Source organism: Sciurus carolinensis, chromosome 2, assembly GCF_902686445.1.
Source record: "Sciurus carolinensis chromosome 2, mSciCar1.2, whole genome shotgun sequence".
NCBI classification, from domain to species: Eukaryota; Metazoa; Chordata; class Mammalia; order Rodentia; family Sciuridae; genus Sciurus; species Sciurus carolinensis.
The window spans coordinates 97,209,542-97,234,345 of NC_062214.1; the positions used below are offsets into that span (position 1 = coordinate 97,209,542).

The 24,804-nt window shown below is 35.4% G+C and overlaps 1 protein-coding gene, 1 non-coding gene and 1 pseudogene across 14 annotated transcripts in view; 2 read left to right on the plus strand and 1 right to left on the minus strand.

Annotated features, from left to right (window-relative positions):
• Window positions 1–24,804, minus strand: part of Tcf12 (transcription factor 12) — a 355,814-nt gene that overhangs the window by 322,380 nt on the left and 8,630 nt on the right. The window lies entirely within an intron of this gene.
• LOC124973376 (60S ribosomal protein L34-like) lies at window positions 9,824–10,167 on the plus strand (annotated as a pseudogene).
• Window positions 18,614–18,687, plus strand: Trnag-ccc (transfer RNA glycine (anticodon CCC)). Its single transcript has one exon. It is a non-coding gene; the product is annotated as a tRNA-Gly (tRNA).

The following is a 24,804-nucleotide window of genomic DNA, read 5'->3' on the forward strand; positions in this document are numbered from 1 at the left end:
GTTTTGTGCTGCTATAACAATACCACAGACTAATTTATAATGAACAGAAATTAGTTCACAGTTCTAGAAGCTGGATGTCTACCATGAGCCTTTGTACTGAATTATAACTAGGGCAGAAAGCACAACAGACCAAGGGAGGGCAAATCTACTTCCACAATAATGGCATTAGTCCATGCATTCCACTCTCTTTAAGTTCCCGTCTCTCACTATTGACACAATGGCAATGAAATTTCAACTGAGTATTAGAGGGGATGGACTTTCAAACCATAGTACTTACAAAAACAAAAAGTTGAGCAAATATCCAGGAAAAGAAACATGAAAACATCCCTGCATCAAGGCACAACCTAATCAAGTTGTTCCAAACCAGTTTCATAGATTTCTTACTAGCAATGATAAAAACAAGACACTCAAGCAAATTTTTCAAAAATTGAAAGAAAAAACTGTCCATCTAGAATTCTATATCGAGCAAAAATATTTTAATATGAAAGCAAAATAAAGTTTTCAGACATGCAAAAGCGAAAAGGAATTCTTCACCAGTAGATTTGCACTATAAGCAAGGTTACAAGATCCTTCAAGGGAAATGATGCCATATAAAAATACAGATTACAAAAAAAACATGAACAGCAATGGAAATGGTAACTACATCAATAAATGTATGAGTTTTTCTTATTATTTGAACTTCTTTAAAAGATGACTTACTAAAGAAGAATATAACTTGAATATTCCTTATCCAAATGCTTAGAAGCAGAGGTACTTCCAATTTTGAACTTTTTTGGATTTGGGAATATATGTATAGGCTCTACTGGCTGAGCAGCACTAATCCAAACATCCAAAATCCAAACCGCTCTGAGATCTGAGACCATATTAGCACTCAAACAGTTTGGGTTTTTTGTTTGGGTTTTTTTTTTTTTGGTTTTTTGTTGTTTTTTTTTGTTTTGTTTTTTATTTGGGATTGAACCCAGGTATGCTTAACCACTGAGTCACATTCGTATATTCCTTTTCTTTTTTAAAATAAAGGGTCTCATTAAGTTGCTTAGATTCTTGCTAAATCATTGAGGGTGGCTTTGAACTTGCAATCCTCCTGCCTTGGTCTCCCTAGTCACTGGGATTACAAGGATGCTCCACTGGACCCAGCAACAGTTCAGATTTTGAAGCATTTTAGATTTCAGACTTTTGAGTTACGAATGTCCTACCTCTAACATTGATGTAGTGTTGGGTTTATTACATGTATAACAAAATTAAATGTACGGCAACAAAACACAAAGGTTGAGAAGGGAGAAATGGGTGTATAGCATTTTAAGACACTTACACCATCTGTGAAATGACATAATACCACTAGGGTACACTGAAATAAACTAAGATGTATATTATCAACCCTAAAGCATTCACTAAAATAACAACAAAAGAATTATATCTAAAAAAAGCAGCAAACAAAAAAAAAAAGGATCACAAAAATATTCAACTAAAATGAAAGGCAGAAAAAAGGAACAAAGAACACATAAGGCAAAAACAAAGAGCAAGATGATTTTAAACTGAACCATATCAATAATCACAATAAATGCTCCAATTTAAAAGCAAGAGTTCAGACTATATAAAAATATAAAACCCAACTATATGCTGCCTACTATAATGAACTTTACATAGAGAAGTTAAAAGTAAAAACAAGGAAAAAGGTGTGCAATGCTACGACATTCAAAGAAAGTTGAACTATATATATTAGTTTCACACAAAGTAGGATTTTGAGCAAAGAATATTACCAAGAATAAAGATGCCATTTTATAATGATAAAAGTCAACTGATTCAGAGAACATAAAATAATACTCAATGCACTCCAGAACTTCAAAACCTGTGAAGACAAACTAAGAGAATTGCACGGATTCACAATTATAGTCAGCAATTTCAATTACCTTCTTTCAATAACTAAAAGATCTATATAGAAAATCAGGAAGGATATAAAAGTCCTAAACAAGAGTATTAACTAAAATGATTGGTATTAGAAAACATCCCACCAACCATGATATAAGACACATTATTTTCAAGTTCCTACTGTAGAACAGTTGTCAAGGCAAACCACATTTCAGGCATTAAAACAAGGCTCAATACATTCAGCATGACTCACTTCATACAAGGTATGGTCTCTGAACACAATTCAGTTAATTAGAAATGAATAACGAAAATACCTCTAGAATAAATAATGCAAATATTTGGAACCTGGCTAATGCACTTCTAAATGACCTATAGGTTTTCAAAAAAAAAAAAAAAGGAAATTAGAAAATATTTCAAATGAAATGAAAATGAAATTCCAATATATCTGTGGGGTGCCACAAAAGCATTACTTGAAAGGAAATTCATAGCACTAAAGGCTTATATTAGAAAAAAGAAAGGTTTCAAATTAATGATCTCATAATCTGCCATTGTTATGGTGTGTATATGAGGTAGCCCTCAAAATACTCATGTTAGGCAACACAGAAATATCAGAAATGAAATGATTAAATTATGAGACCTATAACCCCTCACTGGAAACGAATCCATTCGATGGATCCATAACTTCAATGGATTTCTAGAAAGTAACTGTAGGCATATGGGGAGTAATTGGAAGCGGCAGATCACTAGGAACATGGCCTTAGGGATTATATCTTATTCCTGGCTCCTCACATGTGTGCACCCCCTCCTTTTCTCTCTTTCTCTTTTTTCTATTTTCTGGCTGCCATGAACTAAGCAGCTTCCTCTACCATGCCCTTCTTCCATAATGCTGTGCCTCACTTCAGGCCCAAAATAATGGGAGTTGGCAGCTCCTAAGCTGAGACCTCTGAAACCCTGAGCCCAGATAAACTTCTCCTCTAAATTGTTCTTTCCATCACAGTAACAAAGAGCTAATACAGCCAAGTACTATGAAACACCTATAATCCCAGCAGCTTGGGAAGCTGAGGCAGGAGAATCACGAGTTCAAAGCCAATCTCAGCAATTTAGTGAGGCACTAAGCAACTCAGTGAGACCCTGTCTCTAAATAAAATACAAAATAGGGCTGGGGATGGGGCTCAGTGGTCAAGTGCCCCTGAGTTCAATCCCCAATAACCCCCCCACACAAAAAAAAGCTAAAACAACCATAAACTTAGAATAAGATTAAATTACAACTGAAGTGAGAGAAAGCAAAAAACATAATCACAACAGAAGTTCAAGAAATGGTCAGTGAATCCAAAGGCTGGTTCTTATAAACTCAGCATTGATCAAAAGAAATAGATTACCAATATCAGAAATAAAAGTAGTGACCTTACTACAGGTTATCCTACAGATATTAAAAGAACAGTAAGTCAATATAATGAATAATACAATTTAATACATTTAACAACTTAGACAACAGAATTCTTTGAAAAACACAAACTATCAAAGTTCAGTCAAGAAGAAATATATCATGACTGGACCTATGACTACTTGAGAAACTGAATTTGCAGTTAAAAACCTTCCAACAACAACAATAACCTCTAGATTTAGAAACTTTCAATAGTGAATTCTACCAAACAGATTTAAGGGAGAAATAACAACAGTTACAGTAGTCTCCCATTATCCACAGGGGTTCTGAACCCTAGTAGATATCTGAAACCATGTACAATTATTGAACACTATTTTCCACTATACTTTTCCTGTTGAGAACTTCACCTTTTCACTCAAAGGAAGCAGTTTACAGCTTCTCTTTGGCATATCCAAATTGCTAGCATCATACTCTAGCACTGTGGGGCCATCACCAAGTAAGATAAAGGTTACCTGAACACAAGCACTGCAGTACTGTGACAGCCTGATAACTGAAATGGCTACGAAGTGACTAACAGGCAGACAGTGTACACACCATTGATGTACTAGACAAAAGGATGATTCACTTCCTGAGAAAAATGGTGCAGGATGCTACTCAGAATGATGCACAATTGAAAATTTAATTCTTCAATTCTTTTTTTTTTTTTTTTTTTTTTTTTTTGCGGTGCTGGGGATCGAACTCAGGGCCTTGTGCTTGAGAGGCAAGCACTCTACCAGCTGAGCTATCTCCCCAGCCCTTAATTCTTCAATTCTAAATTTCAGTTTAATATTTCAGACCACAGTGGCCTCCATGTAATAGAAACCACTGAAAGCAAAACTACAGATAATGGGTGGTAGGTACCACTATATTTATTTTTCTTATGAATCCAACATTAGCCTGGTGTTGAAACAAGACAAAAACATTGCCAGGAAAAAAAAAATCTAAATAAAATTTTAGCAAATTTAATCCAACAACTAAAAGGAATAATGCTTTATGACAACATGGAGTTTATCTGGGGAATGCAAACTTCATTCAGAAATCAAAAATTAATCACTAACTCCTCAAAGAAACAAATTGAAAAAGAAAAACCATGTGACCATCTAAGTAGATACAGAAAGGGCACTGGCAAAATCCATCATTCATTTCTGGAAAAATTTCTTAGAAACTAGGTATAGAGTGAAGCCTCCTCAATTTAATTAAAGGCACTACAAGAAGAGCCTACAGCTAACATCACACTTACTAGTAAAAGACTAAATGTTTTCCATCTAAGATTCCACACAAGACAAGGATATCTGCTCTCACCACTGCTATTCAAAATGGTACTAGCATTTTTGAAAAGTACAATCAGAAAAGAAGAGTAAAAGGTTTCCAGACTGGAAGACAAAAGTAAAACTATATTTATAGACTACATGATCATCTATGTAGGTTAATCCACAGAATTAAATCTATTAAAAAAAAAAAGTATCAGAATTAATAAGTGAGTTTAAAATGTGTGTGTGGTACACAATGTCGATAATAAAACTCAGTAATATTCTATATAAGAATAAGAAACTGAATTTTACAAATACCCCTACAATAGCATCAAGAAGTATGAAATAAAGATAAATCTAACAATATCTGTCAGACTACTATACAGTAAAAATATTATTGAGCGAAATTAAAAACTAAATAGATGGAAAGATAAAACACCAACATGGATCATCAAATGCAATCTTGTTAAGATATCAATTCTCCTCAAAATGATCAAGAGATTTAAAGCAATCTCAATCAAAATCTCAATAGGCTTTTTTTTTTTTTTTTTCCTGGTAGAAACTCACATAACAGTACTCAAATTTATAGAGAAATGTAGAATCCCCATAAAAACCAAAATAACTTTGAAAAAGAACAAATTTGAAAGATTAACACTACCTGATTTCAAAACTTATTACAAAGTTGCAGTAATCAAGAAAGTGTGGTACTGCATAGAAAGATAAAAGAAATCAATGGAACAAATTACAGAATACTCACGTATGCACATACATACATATGTATGTATGTATCACACACATGCATGTATATTTGGAAAAGTGTTTTTTGACAAATGTGCAAAGGAAGTCATCTGAGAAAGAATAATCTTTTTAACAGACAATGCGATAGCAATGGAATACCATAAACCGATAAACAAGTGAACTTCAATCCCTACCTTGTACCATATGAAAATATTAACTCAAAATAGATCAATCTATATGTAAAGCAGATTTTTTAAAAATTTCTGAAAGCAAACAAACTTCTATGACTATTTGCTAGGAAAAAATTCTTAGACATCAAAATATGCTCTATAAAATAATGATGAACTGACCATCAAAATTTAGAACTTATCATAAAATGATACTCTTAAAAAGAGAATGAAAAGACAATCTGCAGAGCAGGAAAAAAATGTGAAAATCACGAATCTTGAGTCCAGATATGTGAAGAAGCCTCAAACTCAGTAAGAAAGCAATCAAATTTTTTTAAATGGACAACTGATGTATAGATATTTGACCAAACAAAAGATGGCAAATAAACACGTGATACTTAACATCATTAGTAATTAGGAAAATGTAAATTAAGATACCACTGCACACTTATATTAGAATTCCTAAAATTAAAAACAATGACTTTACAAGTGTCACCACATATATAAAGAAACTGAAACTCTCATATACTCCAAGAAGAAATGTAAAATGATATAACAACTTTGGCAGTGTAGCAAGCTAACAACATCTACCATATGAATGTCTACACAAAGACCTGTATAAGAATGGCTGTAATAATTTACTTGTATTACTGAAAAAATTGGATGCAAATTATCTATTAACAGGAAAAGGATAAACATATTGTGGTACAGATTACATTCAGAAATAAGAAAGAATAAACTACTGAAATATAGATGACTCTCAAAACAACTATGCTAAGTTAAAGAAGCCAGACAAAAGAGAACTTTCTGTGTGATTTTATTCATTTTAAAAATCTAAAAACTGCAAATGACAAAAAGCAGATGTGTGGGAAAGGAGATAGACAAGAAGGAACTGACACACAGGCATGAGAAATTTTGGAGAAGAGTGGATATGCTCATCATCTTGATAGAAGTGACAGTTTTCCATCAAATTTTATTCTTTAAATGTTATTAATAACATACAGCTCCTAAAAATCTAAATAGTTGCATGTCATTAATGGCTACTACCCTCAGCAGCACAGGCATACTATAAAGTTGCCTGCCTTCCCTACGCACCACACCTGCATCTAGCACAATAGTAAAGGATGTGTTAGTTCTCTAGAAAAGAGAACCCCATGACTTTTTTTTAAATATTTTTTTAGTTGTGGCTGGACACAATACCTTCATTTTATTTATTTATTTTTATGTGGTGCTGAGGATTGAACCCAGTACCTCACATGTGCTAGCAATTGATCTACTACTGAGCCAAAACCCCAGTCCTCCCCTACCCCGTGACATTTTTAATTATTTCTTTTGAAGCTCTTTTCCAGGTTGTTACTTACCTATTCATTCATTATCCTCCCCTGCAAACTATAATGTCTCCTAGAGGACCATGCCATGTAACTTCTACACCCCAGACACCAAGCAAGAACCTGGCACAGAGTATATGTTGAATAAATGTTTACTATATGAAGCTTAGCATTTCTATAAAAGATTTTCGAGTCAGGTACAGCGGCACACACCTATAATCCCAACGGCTCAGAAGGCTGAGGCAGGAGGATCACAAGTTCAAAGTCAGCCTCAGCAAAAGCAAGGTGCTAAGCAATTCCACGAGACCCTGTCTCTAAATAAAATACAAAATAGGGCTAGGAATGTGGCTCAGTCGTTCAGTGCCCCTGAGTTAAATCCCCAGTACCACGACTCCCCCCCAAAAAAAAATTTTCATAAATTAGTCTTCTTATATTGTTTCCTTTACCAAGAAAACACTACAACCATCTGTTATATGCATATAAGGAAACCATTACACCATCCTTGCTTAAAAGACAGGCTTTTAATTCACACAAGTCTGAGTTTCAAGTCTTTTTAAATTATTATTATTTATGCAGACTCAAATTTTACATCTACATTTCATTCAGTAAAATTACTGAACCACTAATATGAAATAATGTTCTATATGCTTAGAATAAATTACTGAATAGAACAGTTTAAAAAAAAAGGAAATCATATTCTAGTGAAACAATTGGAAGAGTAGATGAAGCTTTTCTGGTAGGAAAAATCTGTTTAATTATTGAGATAAAGTTGTATATTAACAAATATTCATAATAGTATTAAAAGGTGTAGAAAATATATAAATCACATTTAATTAGGGCACATAGTAATAAAATAACCAATGAGAAAAATAACTGAAAACATTAAAAAAAAAAAAAAACACAAAACCATTTAAAATAATTTACTGGAATGAATAAAGTTAATGTAGAATGCAGCATTTCAAATATGTAATTTAAAGTTAACGATTTTGCCTCTTCAGAGGACTATGAAAAGTATTTTTGAGGGCACAAAATTGGATATTTTCTCTCAAAAGATATGGCTGGAATCAAGCAGACAAAAATCAGTTAACTTACAAGTAATGTGATATTCAGTCTCATTGTCTATTTCTTATAGGTTATCTATGGAAAAAAGTGAAACTTTTAGTATCTTTATCAGGGAAAAGTGTGGTGAGCACTTTCTTCCCTCAAGTGATACAGGAAAATGAATGCAAGATACAGGAAAGTGAGTGGGGAGTAATGTTTATGTACTGACGTTACATTGAGGCCTAAAACCTGTTGTTACCTCTGTACTTCTGTAACTTCGAGCTGACTCCATCATAAACTCCAGTTCCCAGCTTCATTCTTAGAGGACTGCACTACGAAGACCACTGCTTTCCCCTACTCAACTTGCACAAACCACTGGTATTACTATTCCACTGTTATTCATTCATTCCAGTTTGCCCAAACAGTTTATTCCATGTCAAGAGATTTTTTTAAATGATTATTTCCATATAAGACTGCCAGGAAACTACAAAACTCTCATATACTAACACAAATGTGTCAAAGAGGAAAGAAGGCTCTCCCTAAACATGAATTCTGATGTTTTGTAGTTACAGTTCATTTTCAGGTCATTATGATGCCAGGGAGACACCAAGCAAGTTTTTGTGTGTAGACGCAGAGCAAGGACTTTAGTAATAAACACTTCAAATTCTATGTTGCACTATCACATAGAAACCATTTTCATGTGTTATCATTTCATTTAAGCCTCACAAAATCTTTATGAATGGGGCTTAATAACCCCAACTAGAGTGATAAATAAATCATACAAAATAAAAACCTGACATCATCTTGGATGACCCACTCTGCCTCACATTACCAACTCAATCAAGACGAGGTTCTGTCAAATTCTACATCTACGGGCTCTCATACATGTCCTCATCAGCTCTGCTCTGGGTAAGGCCAACATTTGAGCTGTGCATCACATATCCCCAGAAGCATCATTTATACTGCCATGTACTTCCTGATCAGACATGTGACAGTTCTGGCTTTACCAATCTGGTCCCTCATCTAAGCACCCTGCCTCCCCTCTTCCTACTATTTTCTTTAGCCACATTTACCTTCCTAATAAAAAAGAAAAGGATCTCTGACTTCAGTCATAATGGAGCAACTGGGAGTAAATGAACCTTCTACTGCAAACAACTGGAAAAGTAAATAACATACATCAAATGACTGCCTTCAGACACTGGAAAACAAACCCTATGATATAGACTGTGATCCCTGAAAAAGAAAGAAACTACATGAACTCTACATCACCATCATCCTCATTTCCTACCTAAAGATAATCTGTAAATCACTGTACAAAAAGTGGCTCTCAAGCAGAGAAGGGTGGTCTCACTAAGCTAAGGGAACAAAGATCAAGGTTTTGGAAGGCAAGGACAGCTAGAATTCATAAGGCAGTGGTCTAGAGGAGGGAGCTATGCAGAGAAATGTACAGGGGCTCCCAGGTCACACAAGCCTATGGTAAAACTCCACAACAGCAGGATAAAAACAGAACATTTGTAAACTCAACCATTCCCCAAGCTCAAAGAAAATGGGAAAATGTTTTAAGCTTGAAGTGATCTGAATACAGTAAACGCTGAAAATCCAAGGTATTTGGTAAAGATTTCAGAAGCATTACACCTTGGTAATATGGTTGAACTATTTTGAGCATAAAAGTTATCCTAGGGCTGGGGCTGTGGCTCAGTGGTACAGCACTTGCCTAGCAAGCGTGAGGCACTGGGTTCAATCCTCAGAACCACATAAAAATAAATTAAAAAAAAATAAAAGTATTTTTAAAAAAAAGTTATCCTAGACTCACTGTGAATTAAAAACAAGCCATGAAGGGATTGAGCTAATATCTAATAACTTAATTTCCTACCAAAACAAAGACCTAGATTTTTCAAAAAAGAACAAAATCCAAACACTCAATAATGTAACATTCATAATGTCTAGAATCCATTCAAATTTACCAGCTTTCTACTCCTCTTCCAAGGGTGGTGACTAGAGGTACTCAGAATGGTCTAATGTTTGACATTCATCATTAGGCTTTCTTACTTCGCAGCCTCTAACAAAACTAGGCTGTCCCAAACCCCTGGTAATAGAACTGTTTCCCTATGTAACAAAAAAGGTTGGGAAAGCACAAAAATCCCCATTTTTGGCATGTGCTCAGGCAGACTTCAAGGGATTCATGCTGTGAAATCTTAAGTTCTTATGAGACTTTCTAAAATGAAAAAACACATCAGTGAGGTTTATGATGTTCTATGTGGGCTGAATAAGTCAGTGACAGGATCAAGTATGCTTTCTTTATGGAGAAAATCATTATGAAAGTGTTGCAGACTCAAGCACAGTCAAAACACTAAATTTAAAAATTAAACTTTTTGAGCCAGGGGCAGTGGCACACACCTGTAATCCCAGCGGCTCAGGAGGCTGAGACAGGAGGATCAAGAGTTCAAAGCCAGCCTCAGTAACCTAGTGAGGCACTAAACTCAGTGAAATCCTGTCTCTAAATAAAATACAAAAAAAAAAAGGGCTGGGGATGTGGCTCACCGGTCAGATGCCCATGAGTTCAAGCCCCTGTACAAAAAAAAAAAAAAAAAAAAAAAAAACTTTTATAAAAGAAATCTAAAGAGGAAAAAAAAGAAAATTTACCAGACGTGCATAGAAGCAAGAAAATGTGATCCATAACCAGAAGATCTGTCAATAGAAATAGGCCCAAAATAAACAAGTGCTATATTGGCAAACAAAGACTTGAAAACAACTACTGTAAATGACTCAGTTATTTAAAGAGAAACAAGAACATCATGAGGAAATATGACCCAAAAATGGGCTTCTGGAAATTAAAAAAAAAATGCAATACCTGAAATGAAAATCTTACTAAATGGAATATACAGATTAGGCACTATAGAAGAAAAGATCAGCAGCTTAAAGACACAATATTGGAAACTACTAAAACCCAACTGGAAAGAAAGATGTCTAAAAAAATATTAACAGAATCTCAGTTACAATGGGAAAATATCACAAGTGCTAACCTCTGCGTTAGCACTTGGTGTCCTAGGAGAGGTAAGAAGGTGGATGGAAGTCAGGTGCAACGGCACACATCTGTAATCCCCAATACCCAAAGGCTGAAGCAGAAGGATGGCCAGTCTGAGCAACTAGGGAGATGCTATCTTGACATAAAGAATTTAAATAATAAGCTTGGGGAGTGGTTCAGTCCCCAGTATCATTTAAAAAAAAAAAAAAAAGGTAGATGAAAAAAACATTTGAACATAATTGAGGACAAATATGGAAAACAAAGAAATCTTTAAAGAAGTCATCAGAAATCAAACATAAGGAATCTTATAAAGAGATATAACTTATTGTGAGCAACAATGAAAGCCAAAATTCAAGAAAAAATTATTATAATTATGTAATTGTCCAAAAAAAAGGCAATCTAGAATTTTAAGTCCAGCAAAACAGCCTTCAAAAGAAAGGCAGAGGCTAGGCATGGTGGGGCATGCCCCTAAGTCCCAGGACTCAGGAGGCTGAGGCAGGAGCATCACAATTCAATGTCAGCCTAGGCAATTTAGCCAGACCCTGTCTCAAAATAAAAAATGAAAAAGGGATAGGGATGTAACTCAGGGGCAAGGCTCCCCTGGGTCCTATTCCTGGAAGAAAAAAAAAGAATTTTTCAGACCAGCAAAAGAAAGAGAATTCATCACCTGCAAAAGTAGAAGGAAAATAAGACGAGATAGTAACCAGAATATACACAAAGAAACAAGGAATGTTGGAAATGGAAAATACTGCAATAAACTAAACACTCCCTTAAGACTCATTAAGGAAATAGAGAAAAGAAACAATTACCAGTATCAGGAGGGAAAGATGACTATGACTACATGCCTTAAACATAATAAAATGATAACACAATATTACGGATAATTCCATGCCAAAAAATTAAAAATAATGAAATAGAAAAATTCCTTGAAAGACACAATTTACAAAAACTGATTCAAGGGCTGGGGGTATAGTTCAGTGGTAGAGCACTTGCCTAGCATGCACAAGGCCCTGGGTTCCAACCCTAGCATGACCCTTTACCCTGCCCCCCAAAAAAAATGATTCAAAAAGAAACAGAAAACCTGAATAGCTTTAACTCAATGAAGAAAACTGAATTAACAATTTAGCCTTCCTATGTAGAAAACATTTGGCTTATAAGGATTCACTGGTGAATTCTATTATATACCTACTATGGTTTAAATGTGTCTCCTAAAAAGCATGTGTTAGAAAAGTAATCCCCAATGTAACAGTGTGCAAGTTTAAATCTCTGGCTCTCTCTCTCTCCTCTTTTCTCACCACCTGACAATGCAGCAAGGAAGTCCAGACAGATGTTATTAGCACTGCAAGACTCCAGAACTGTGGGCTAGTAACTTTCTGATCATAAATTACCTGATCTCTGGCCTGAAGTTGTGGTTCAGTGGTAGAGTGCTTGCCTAGCATGTGTGAGGTACTGGGTTTGATCCTGAGCCCCAAATAAATAAATAAATGGTGCTGTGCCCATCTATAAATAAATGAATAAATAAATAAATAACTACCTGGTCTCACATATTCTGTCACAGAAGCACAAGAAGGACTACAATAGAACACTGGTAATTCAAGAGTGTGGTAATGCTATAACAGACACTTGAAAATGCAGGAGCAGCTTTAGAACTGGAAAATGAGTAGAGAAGCTGGAACCATTGTGAAATGAATGCTCGAAAAAGACTAGATTGGTGTGAATGGAGCATTAAGGTCATTCTGGTGAGGGCCTAGAGAAAGAAGAGATGTAGAAGTTCTGAGCTTAAGAGATTACTTAGGTGGTTGTAATCAGAGAGCAGAATATGGATAGTAAAGGACATTCTGATGATGTCTCAGACAGAAATGACGAACAAGAAAATGGAAAATGAAGGAAAAGTCATCCTTTCTACAAAGTAGCAAAAAACCTGGATGAATTGTAGCCCAGTCCTAGGATTATGAAAGGGAGACCTTAAGAGCAAGGAACTAAAACATTTGGCAGAAGAAATACCTAAGCAACAAAGCACTGGGGTGCTGCATGGTTTCTTTAACTGCATACAATAAAATGTGAAAAGAAAAATTTTAAAAATTTGTAATTAAATGGGAAACAATTTAGAGATTTGAAACATCTCAGTCTAGGGGTTGGGTAGAGAATCAAAGATGATTTTCAGGAGAGGAAAACAATATAAATAGAACAAAGCTAGAGGCTATTCATCAGAACAATGGGAGAATAACCCCAGAAGCACTTCCAAGATTACCAGTGCCTCTGCTCACCTCACAGGCCCAAGAGTGCCAAATGCCTAAGGAAAGGAAATATGTCAAGAGGAGCCCGGGGTATCTTGGGGACTTTGAGGTTCCAGGACTAGGGCCACCTCAATTCTCTGCTCAGTGAATTCTGGGGTAGCACTCCTTGGTTACCCAAACCACAACTCAAGAGGGCCTACCTTCAGCTTGGGTCATGGCTTCAGAAGGTTTAAGCGGCAAATCTTGACAGCATCCACAAGGTACTGAATCTGCAGGAGCACAGAAAAGCTGTGGGGGCATGGTGTCCTTCACCTAGACAGACCTGGTACCAGGGCGGAGCCACTGCAAGAAGTTCCCAGTAGGGGACAGAGGGAACCCTACAACTACAAGCATACAAGACTAGCCTGGAAGAACTGCAAGCACCAGATTTCAACCGGTGAGAGCTGCTGTATGAGCTGAGATCAAAGCCACAAAGAAGGGACTACCTGAGACCTTGGGGACCAAATCTTCACTACAGTGTTCCCAGGGGGCAGAATGTGGAGTCAAAAGGATTATTCTTTAGCTTTAAATTTTAATACTGTTTTCCCTGTTGGGTTTTGTACTTACTTGGGACCAGTTTTTTTTCTTGTCTTTTTTCCCCTTTTGGAATGAGAGTATCTATCCTATGCCTGACCTACCATTGTATCTTAGGTCCTTGTAACTTGTTCTGATTTCACATACTCACTGCTAGAAAGAAAATTTACCTTAAATCTCACTCATTAGATATTTAGATGAAATTTGGGACCTAGAGTAAGACCTTTAAGGTTGATACTGAAAGGAGCTAAAACTTTGGGAGCTACTGGAATAAAAACAATATATACCACATGTAAGGAAGACATGAATTTGGGGGGCCAGGATCAGAATGTTTTGGTTTTAAATGTGTCCCCCTAAAAGTATGTATTAGAAACTTAACCCCCAGTGTTGGGTGGCAAGACCTAACACCTCATCATGAGGGTTCTGCTCTCAAGGATGGATTAAATTATAAAAAAGGACTTGATCAGGATGCAAGTCTCTGCTCCCTCTGACATTCCACCATATGACACAGCTAGAATGCCACTGGGCATTGTGGCTCACAACTGTAATCCCAACTACTTAGAATCACAAATTCAAGGCCAGCCTGCGTACTTTATTAAGACCGTGATTCAAAATAAAAATTAAAAAGGGGTTGGGAATGTAGTTCAGTGTATAGTACCCATGGGTTCAACATACACACCACCAAAAACAAAAAACCCTTGCCACATGCTAGCACCTTCATACTGAAGGTTTCAGCTTCTAGCACTGAGGCAGTAAATTTTTGTTCACTAAAAATTACTCAATCAGAATGGGATACAGGAATACATATTTGCTAAAAGTTCCCCAAATAATGCTGATACACTCACTTTTGGGTCTGGGATCAGGCAAGAGCCAGAGCCCCTTCCAGAACTTATTGACTCCATCAAACGCATTATAATAATGACTTTCCCAAATCTTTATATTAAATAATTGAAATATTTGATAAAAGGATATTAGACAACAGTCCATGAAACTACATTTTGAATAACTACTACTGCATAGTTGCATGGATCACCTTTGAAACCTGATTCTGCTATTTATTAGCTACATTACTGAACTTTCTGAAGACTGTTTCATTATGTGCATATACCGGAGTAAAAGTGAATCAGCTTCAAAAGGTTAGATAAAGATTATATTAACTAATTCACATAAAAGTACATAGGGGACCTGGGGTTGTGGCTCAGTAGTACTGCACTTGCCTAGCATGTGTGAGTCCCTGGGTTCAGTCCTCAGCACTGTATATAAATAAATGAATAAAATAAAGGTTCATCAACAATCAAAAAAAAATTTTTTTAAAGTACACAAGGCCTATACATAAGCAACTAATATTTTATTGAATTCTTTTGATTATGATAAAATTCATTTATTTTCTAAAGGGAAACAATTTAAGTTGGTAAAAATGAAATTCTCAAATTATCAAGAAATGCTACTTCTTTGGGGTTTTTTTTTGTTTGTTTTTAGTTTAAGGTATATATATTGTCCAATTAAATCACTTTCTACAATGGGTTAAATCACTATACATATTTTAGAAAATCAAATATTCTACTAAAATTGGCATGGGTTCAATAATATCCTTTATATAGAAAAGATTAAGTTTCAGGACTGTTTCCCATTATGTAAAAATAGGAGGAGATGCATCATGTGCATACAAACAAAAACTTTGAAAAGAAATTAAATAGCATAAATCTGTACAAAGGGAGTAGGAATCAAAGAATAGGGGAAAATTTGTTTCTCCCCATTTTCCCTTCCATACTATTTAGATTTTTTTAGCTTTGGGTAATATTCTTACAATTTTTCAAAAAGAGTCAGTAAACTATTTTCACTAACATGTAGGTTTCTGAAATGAATTTAAAATTTGGCATTGTCTTCCTGACACCTAGGAAGTTGGAGAAAACTACCACAAATAAATACAATGCCCTTTCTCTGGAAGTAATACTTTCATACCAGAACAAACAACTTTGTTAGACATCAACAGAAGTCTTGAAATAAGGAACTGAATGGAAACATACATTAACCACTTTAATTTAAAAAAACTGAAGACTCACTTTGGATTTTGCCTGAATATTTTCATACTCAAGCCAGTTAAGCCACACTAAAATATTTGTTATCTGCCCAATACCACAGCAACTTTTTAAATCTTACATCAGACACTAAACAAATGATTTCCTTTCCTAGAGATTCCCAAGATTATTTTTACATTGGAATACAATATTTATGATACAGTCTTCTAAATCAAAACAATAATTTTAAAATTCAAACTGATAAAGAAGCGTTTGATACCAGAAAATATTTTCCTACCCTAACCCAGTCTAAAGATTATTTTCAATGCAAAAAGTTCTAAAAATCAGGTACTCTTTAAACATCAGTGAGATAGTCAATGAAAACAGTCAGATTATTATTAAATGTTAACAAAAGCTCCCTTTTCTGAACTTTCTTGCTATTCAGTGAACATCTTCACCAAAAAGTGTCATTTATATTTTGTGAAATGTGTTTACAAACACAGCTTTGTTTCACAAAATTCAAAAATACAAAGCCTCCATTCATATCATAAAAATACCAATTATCTCATCTTAGAATCACTGAATAAATGCAAACCTGCTCCTTTCACAGGGAGCAATGGGCACTTTCAGAAATCTCAAAATCAACATTAAGCCTGTCAAGGTGGAGTCTCAGAAATCTGCAAGTTTTACAAGCAATGAAAATTACCATTTGAAATAAAAAACTACTCTGTCAGGTTACACCAGAAAATATATTTTACATATTTCAGAGGAATGCTATATAAGAATTGGGACAAAGGAAAAAGTATTCTAGCAGTCAATATCTCAGATTAAGTGGTCTTCAAGGAGAGAGTAGCTTCCAGTGAAGAATGCTTGTTCTGAAGATTATGGAGATGGAATTTTTATTATCTTCATCACAACTCTCTATTGACAAAACTCTTCAATCTTTTAATTGAAGCTTTCCCCAAAAAAGAATTTTTCCAATTCTGCATGAGGATAACTTTTTAGCTCCAAATTACATCAGAGTGATCACCTTAATTCCTAATTAAAACAAAACATAGAAAGATAAAAGACACAATTGCTAAAGACACCAAGTCTAGATCTACAATCTAACTTCAAGAATCTCAGGGTATGGCTCAGTGGTAGAGTGCTTGCTTAGCAAACATGAGGCCTTGGGTTCGATCACCAGCATGCACACACAAAAACACTTTTTAATTATTACGTATACATATGCCTTTGTATGTACATATGTATGTGCATATGTATAATGTTAAAATATATATTAAATAGTCAGGCAACTGTAACCCCAGCTCAGGAGGCTGAGACAGGAGACAAAGCCAGGCTCAGCAAGAGTTAGGCACTAAACAACTCAGTGAGACCCTGTATCTAAATAAAATGCAAAATAGGGCTGGGGAAGTGGCTCAGTGGCCAAGTGCCCCTGAATTCAATCCCCAGTACGTCCCCCCCCAAAAAAAATATATATATATATATAAAATATAAATATAGTAAATATTTAAAATACCTATGCATACACATATGCATATGTATATATTTTTAAATTCTTAAATAATATTTAAAATTAGTCGTATTTAATATTTTTGAATATTTTACCATTATATAGACATATGCATGTGTATAAATTTTGAAATATTATATATAAAAATATTATAAATGTATAAATGTGTGTATGTGTATATACACACATATACATATTTTCACAATCAACAAAAGTAGTTTGGGTCCCAAAATCTAAAACCAAAGGCTATTTAGAGCATTAAGCAAAAGATTCACTTTCCTATCACAAATTAAGCAGGGAAATGAGAGTTCCACAAAATAAAGCTATCTTTTTCCATTCCTATAAATACTTCCCCACGTCTACTATAAAGGAAGATTATATAACCTGCCCTCCCTGGCTCAAATCAACTGGCAAAAATCAGGATTTAGGAAAAGTATAACCTGAAAAGTTTTAGCCATCTATTGATTTCCAGACTGTGGTATAATGGTTCTGACATTCTCATAAAACACAGCTCCTCTGCCCAATTAAGCTCAGAATCAGACAAGTCATTCTCCCCACAATCTAATATTACTAAAGAACAAATGTGCCACCACCCCTGTGAAAAGAAAACACTATGAAAGTATCACTTCTCTCTGCTTCTCAGAGCCAGCGTTGACTGTGGTTCTCTAGAGCCAGCTGTATTCACATAAACCTCAATGGCTTTACCACTTGGCCACTTCCTGTTCATCCTTGATGTTTAAATGTAGAGTACTGAATGGGCTAAGATCTTTGCAGAAGAAATAAGAAAACAGGTAGAACACTGTAAATAAATACACACCTCAAGTGTCCAGAGTGAGCTAACCTACATAAATTTCAGTATTTCTTTTAAGCTTCACCATACGGCTGGTACCAGGAAACAAAAATGCAAGTTAAGGAATTTAATCTTTCTTTCACCAGCCTATCGCACATCCCTACACCTAAATCAAACAGTCACCAAGTGTTTACTGATCTCAACGCAGGGTATGTTACAAAATTACAAGTGGAAAATAGCATCATTGCTTTCAGGAAGTTTATAATCTGACTCATATACATAAAACAAAACAAGCCAGACATGGTGGTGCATATTTGTAGACCCAGCAACTCAGGAGACTAAAGCAGGAGGATGGCAAGTTTGAGGCCAACCTCAGCAACGCCAACCTCAGCAACTTAGAAAGGCCCTAAGCAACCTATCTTGAAAACATAAAATGGGCTAGGGATATAGCCCAGTGGTAAAGCACCCCTGGGTTCAATACTGGTTTCAATCCAAAAAGAAAAAAACAGATGATAGAACATTAAGGTAAAAAGAACCCAGAAGTTCCTGAGTTCAAGAACTCTCACTATACAACAAGTCTTCAGTTTTGCTGTATCACCTACCATCTATGCTCATCATTGTCATTTAAAATAGCTCTTGCAGGCTGGGGATATAGCTCGGTTGGTAGAGTGTTTGCCTCCCAAGCACAAGGCCCTGGGTTCAATCCCCAGTACCGCAAAAAAAATAAATAAATAAAAACTAAAATAAAATAGCTCTTGGGAGATGCGACCATTCTTTTCCATAGCCTCAACTAAATAATAGGTGTGAACATCCCAATATCTTAAAACTATCAAATTTCATTTTCTTCCCAAAACATAAAATCTAAAGACAGGTGAACAATAAGAGATGACCACACACAAAAAGAATTCATCTCTCCTAAAGATGTCAGCTTGTAAATAATTACATTAAACATCTTTACACACTTAAAAAAACTATTTTTGGAAGCTTTTTATAATAGTTTTCTTCTTAATAAAAATAAATCTTGGGACTGGGGTTGTAGCTCAGTGGTAGAGCACTTGGCTAGCATGTGTGTGGCACTGGGCTCAATCCTCAGCAACACATAAAAATAAATAAAACAAAGGTATTGACTCCATCTACAACTAAGAAAAAAAATCTTTTAAATAAGTCTTGAAGCACTTTCTTTTGTAGAATAATCAACATTATCCCATTTAAGACTCTTGTTACAACAAATTTTAAGATTTCTAAAGATATTAAATTCCTCTTCAAGACACACCGTACTCTCATGTAGATTGGTATCAGTGCAGGTGCAACTACAACTGATCGGTTTGCTACTTCTGAGGGGCAATAAGAAACCACAGGCAAATGTATATCACTGTTGACTTCTCTATTTCCTCTGTAAAATGAACAGTTACCAACTTCCTATAAGAATTTTGAAGTAAACAGTATATGAGTAAATATTTATTGTTTTATCATTATTGATTTTTTTTTTTTTAAAGGAAGACTACTCCCCTTCTCCCAATCATTCACTGGGCAAAGTCCTAGTACCATTATAACTTGTTTAGCAAGTCTCTGGAGTTTAACGTAACATAAATGGAGTCTGCTCACTGTAACACTGCTCTTAAGCTTAACAAAAGGGGTTATATAAATATGAAGACAAGAGAGACCCTGGCTGTACCTCCTGTCTTGTGTTCCTACAGTACAGCTATAAACCTTAAGTGGATTATTTAAACATTGTATTGTGGTTCTTGGGACAATAACACTGGGAACACTACAGTGAACAGGCTTACAAAGCAAATAGAAAAGTCAAACAGGTTACCTACCCGTCTGTCTCTCAAAACGGACTCTACAACAGACTAGTTTATTACATACTTCATTACTACTTTCACAGTTTATGTAAAAGAACAGCGAGACTGAGCCAATGGCAGGCTCCTGAGGAAAATTTCCCACTCCATAGAATCACAACTTGTTTTTTTTAGTTGGCAATGGACCTTTATTCATTTATATGCGGTGCTAAGAATCGAACCCATTGCTGTGCATGTGCTAGGCAAGTGTTCTACTACTGAGCCACAACCCCAGCCCAACAACTTTTTTTTTTTCAGTTGTAAATGGACACAATGCCTTTTTTTTATTTTTTTATTTTTTTATGGGGTGCTGAGGATTGAACCCAGTGCCTCACACATGCTAGGCAAGTGCTCTACCACTGAGCTACAGCCCCAGCCCCAACAACTTGTTTTTAATAAGGGTTACTGTAATGAGGATATTTCAGGACTAAACATTACAATATTGGTCTGAAAAGTGTTACCCTGTATAAAAGGAAATGAAATAAAATTTACCAAGGACTCATTTTATCTGGTTCCTACAAATAATTATCTTAGCTCCACTTTTTTTTCCATGAAGTTCACCAGAGTTTGGTAGAATTTTCCTGTCTTTGCTCCCAGGCAATAGTCAAAATCAGAAAGGGTATGGTCAAGGTTCAGGCTTCCTTTTTAGAGGAATCATCTAACACTGGTTATATACATATAATGAGGAACCAATGAAAACGATTTGACTCTCCTTCTAAGTACCCCAAAGATTACCCTGTTTGATTTACCGACTAGAGAATTATCAGTATACTCCTTGGTCCAAAAGATGCAAAAGCTCATTTCTCCTCAAAACAGAATCTGACTCCCTAAATCAACATATTAGGCAACTACTCAAAACAACAAACCTCAGCCTAAAAAGCCTATATAGTCTGAGAAGACTGCCTTATATGAACAAGCTTGCCACAATTTTTTTTCTGTATTTAAAATAATAAAGTTCCTAGTCTAACACTTTTAGTACCAAAAAAGAATTTCTTTATTATGAATTGAAAACCATTTGGGGGCATAATCTCCATACATCCTTTTCTGAAATTCATTAGACCAGGTGGGTTTAAGAATTCAACTTAATACAGTAGATAAACTGTAAGTTACAAATCACTCCTGGCACCTGATAACCATACAGTAATTAGGAAAAGAATGTCAATGGCCTCCCTTTAGGTAAGACCAGATATTGCTACCAAAAGTTTATGCTGAATTTATGGGAAAATTTTTGTTTAGAACCTTTTTGGATTTCAAAATTTTTAGCTCAAGAATTATGAACAAGGCTGGGGATATAGCTCAGTTGGCAGAGTGCTTGCCTCCCAAGCACAAGGCCTGGGTTCAATCCCCAGCACCACACACACACACACACAAAAAAAGAATTATGGACCTTTGGCAGGGAAAAAAGTCTCAACAAATAATAATACATGCTATCACCTAAAATAAAAAGAACTAGCTGATACTTAGATGAGAGACATTAAAGATATTTAAGATAGGGGCTGGGGTTGTAACTCAGTGGAAGAGTGCTTGCCTAGCATGTGTGAAGCACTGGGTTCAATCCTCAGCACCACATAAAAATAAATAAATAAAATAAAAGTATTGTGTTCATCTACATCTTTAAAAAAATTATTTAAAAAAAAAGATATTTAAGATAGTCTTCAAACAGCTGTAATTACCTGCCTAGTTGGAAGTTTATAATCAATTCAATCTTTTCTACATATTGCCATCAAGAGATTCAATATGGGGCTGGGTTTGTGGCTCAGTGGTAGATCACTCACCAAGCACATGTGAGGCACTGGGTTCAATCCTCAGCACCACATTTAAAAGTAGATGAATAAAAGTATTGTGTCCATCTACAACTACAAAAAAAATTTTTTTAAGAGATTCAATATGAAACATTCTTTAACTGTATTCCAAAACAGATCAACCTGAAAAACAGTTGCCCAAACAGATCAACATGAAAAACAAGTCAATAGCAGGCATATAAGCAAAAGGGTCACCAAGCAAATGACAAAGTAAGCTAGATATTGTAGGACTTCCAATCAGGAAAAAAAAAAAAAAAGAGGATCCTTCTAACTTGAGAGAACTCAGGGTTTTCAACACTACTCTACAAGTGACCACATAAGCTCAGATTCTCTGAACTCACTGTGGCCAAACCACACTTCCACCATTAGGTTCAAAGTGAGCCAAGCAAACCTCTTATTTACTCCCAACAACCTCAAAACACAACATATGCCTTCAGGACTAAAATTCATGTTGACTTCCTAGTAGGGATTCCCACACCAAGGCCCCCTAACGCTCACAGCTGTTGCTGAGAACAGCAGCACTTTTGTTGACTGGAGCAGCCAGGACCAGATCAAGTCCAACCTGTGTTCTCTACATTAGCCACCAATGAAGTGGTGGAAGAGTAAGTATAAGTTGATCCCGTTCACAATAGCTCACTGGCAGAAGTACCAGAAGCAAATAAACAATTTTTGAGAGAGACAGCCTCCAGACAGACTTCCGTTTCATAACCAGAATGAAGTTTAATCAGTCTGATTATCACAAATTCAGAGAAAACCCTAGTTCAAATTCAGGTACCTTCTTAATACCCCAAACAGGGATGGCAAAATGACATCCTGGATCAAATTTCTCTAACTTTAATAACCAAAAATATAGTAAGGTATAGTAGTGGTTAAGAATTTTTTTTAAGTAATAATTACTGCCCTGTCTCTTATCTCAAATTGTTTCACTACAATATTTTGAAGATTTCATCCCTGAGTCAATGCAATAAAAATTTAAACAATCCCTCATCTGTTTTCATTTCTCTATGATCTTTAAAGGTGATCTTTAAGTACCCAAGCAGCTTACAGTAGTTTGAATGACTCACATGGTGTTTATGAGAGCACATTTTTAACTTGGAACACAAAAGAGCATATTTTGAACATACAAAAAATGCTGCTCTCTATAAAAAATATAAATTTTCAGGACTGGAGATATTGCTTAGTGGTAGAGCACTTCCCTAGTGAGTGCAAGCTTCTGGGTTCCATCCCCAGTGCCACAAAAAACAAACAAACAAAAACATACATTTTCATTCCAAGTAGGGTATGTTAAAAATTACAGGATGAGCTGGCTGGAGACAGAAAACAGGCTCAAATGAGTTGCATTACTAACAAATCTATCTGTGCTTTAGTTTATGGAAATAAGTTTCCTCCCTATGAAAACCCATTTTCCCCCTAATCGCACTTCTGTAGGAACAAGAAAAGGTTCAGAAATAAAGACAATTAAAGAATATGCTTCAGAACGGGTTTCCTGCTAAGGATAGTACAAGTCAGTACTCCATTCCACCCTGTCCCCTACGCCCAAAATACAAAGAAAAACAAGAAGATGATGATGCCATGAGCCAAGCACAACACATCTTCAGAACTTGTTTCACTGATGGCTAATGAAAACCATGTTTATTCTGCAACATATATGTTTATGCTTGTAGAAAGTAAAATGTGCAACATGTTGCTTCAGGCTACCAGGGGAGTTTATATTCCTTATCCTCTGCCATTAGGAAGAAAAGTGGACAACTGGAGATGTAGCTGGGTGGTTGAACACAACACCTAGCATGTGCAAGGCCCTGTCCTCTATCTGAGAGACCCTTAACATTCTCTTCAACCTGTATCCTGTGTCCCAGCTAGTCTATCCTTTCAGGTCACAAAATTTTTATCTTCCTTATTTAGACTACACCTCATTTCAGAATTTCAAGACGGTGGAGAGAATATGGGAGAAAACACTACATTTTAATAGTGATCATTTTCAAAAGGCATACACGTTCTTTTTTTTTTTTAGTTGTATTTTATTTTTATGTGGCACTGATGATTGAACCTAATGCCTCATGCATGCTAGATGAGTGTTTTACCACTGAAGCTAAAACCCCAGCCCCAAAAGGCATACACATTCTATTCACCATTCTACACACTACAGTACCTCATCTACAAAATAATAGTATTAAGAATTCAACTGAAGGAAAGAAGGTAGGTAAAATTCTTAGGTACCTGATAATCTTTCACAACTACTCATCCTTGATAACTTTTCAAACTTGTAATATACATATAGTTATATGGCACTAAAAGCAATTTTGATATGCTATCCTTTTGAGGACATTTTCTCACCCTTACTATCAGACAAAGCATTTCATTTTCTCCAATACAAAATGAGATAATGCCTACAAACTACTTAGTATAATACCTAGCATACAATAAAAATTCAATAGACACTGGCTATCATTATTATTATTATTATTACCACCACACCCACTCTAAGTTTTACTTAAGATGTCACATAACAATGGTAGTGATCATTTTTAAAGTAGATGCAATGGCAAGGAATGACAGGCAATACACAGATACTCTTATATAAACCTCACAAGAATTCTGAAGGTTGATATTGTAATTCCCTTTTCACAAATGAGAAACTTAAGCCAAATGATTTGCCATGGATCATATAGCTCATCAGTTGAAAGTATTGATTCCAAACCAATTGCCTGGCTCCTAAATTCAACTCTTCCTACTACACAACATTGCATCTCTCATAAAAGTCAAAACTTTAAGTCTTACTGACAAGACTCCAATCGGATTCCACTCCATTTTAATAAACACAGGTCAAAGAATGACAGAATTCCCTCTCCAGTAATGGCACACCCTTTTATACACAAATACAAATGGCACCAAATGTCATCATCTACCATTCATATGTTAATAAAAATTTATATTTTTACATTAAATAATCAACCTAAGTCACTAATTTTATATACCTAACTCTAGCACTGATATCAATTCTTGGCCTGATCACTTACCGCCCTGAGAGTATTTCCCTTAGGAATTAATTCACTTAACTTGGCATTAATTACAACTTAAAGGCACAAAAACAAAATCTACATCTTCTATCAAAAAAAAAAATGTAAATTGGGTAAAAATGTAGGTCCATACAAAAAGGTGTTCACTATCACATTATTTATAATCTCAAAAAGC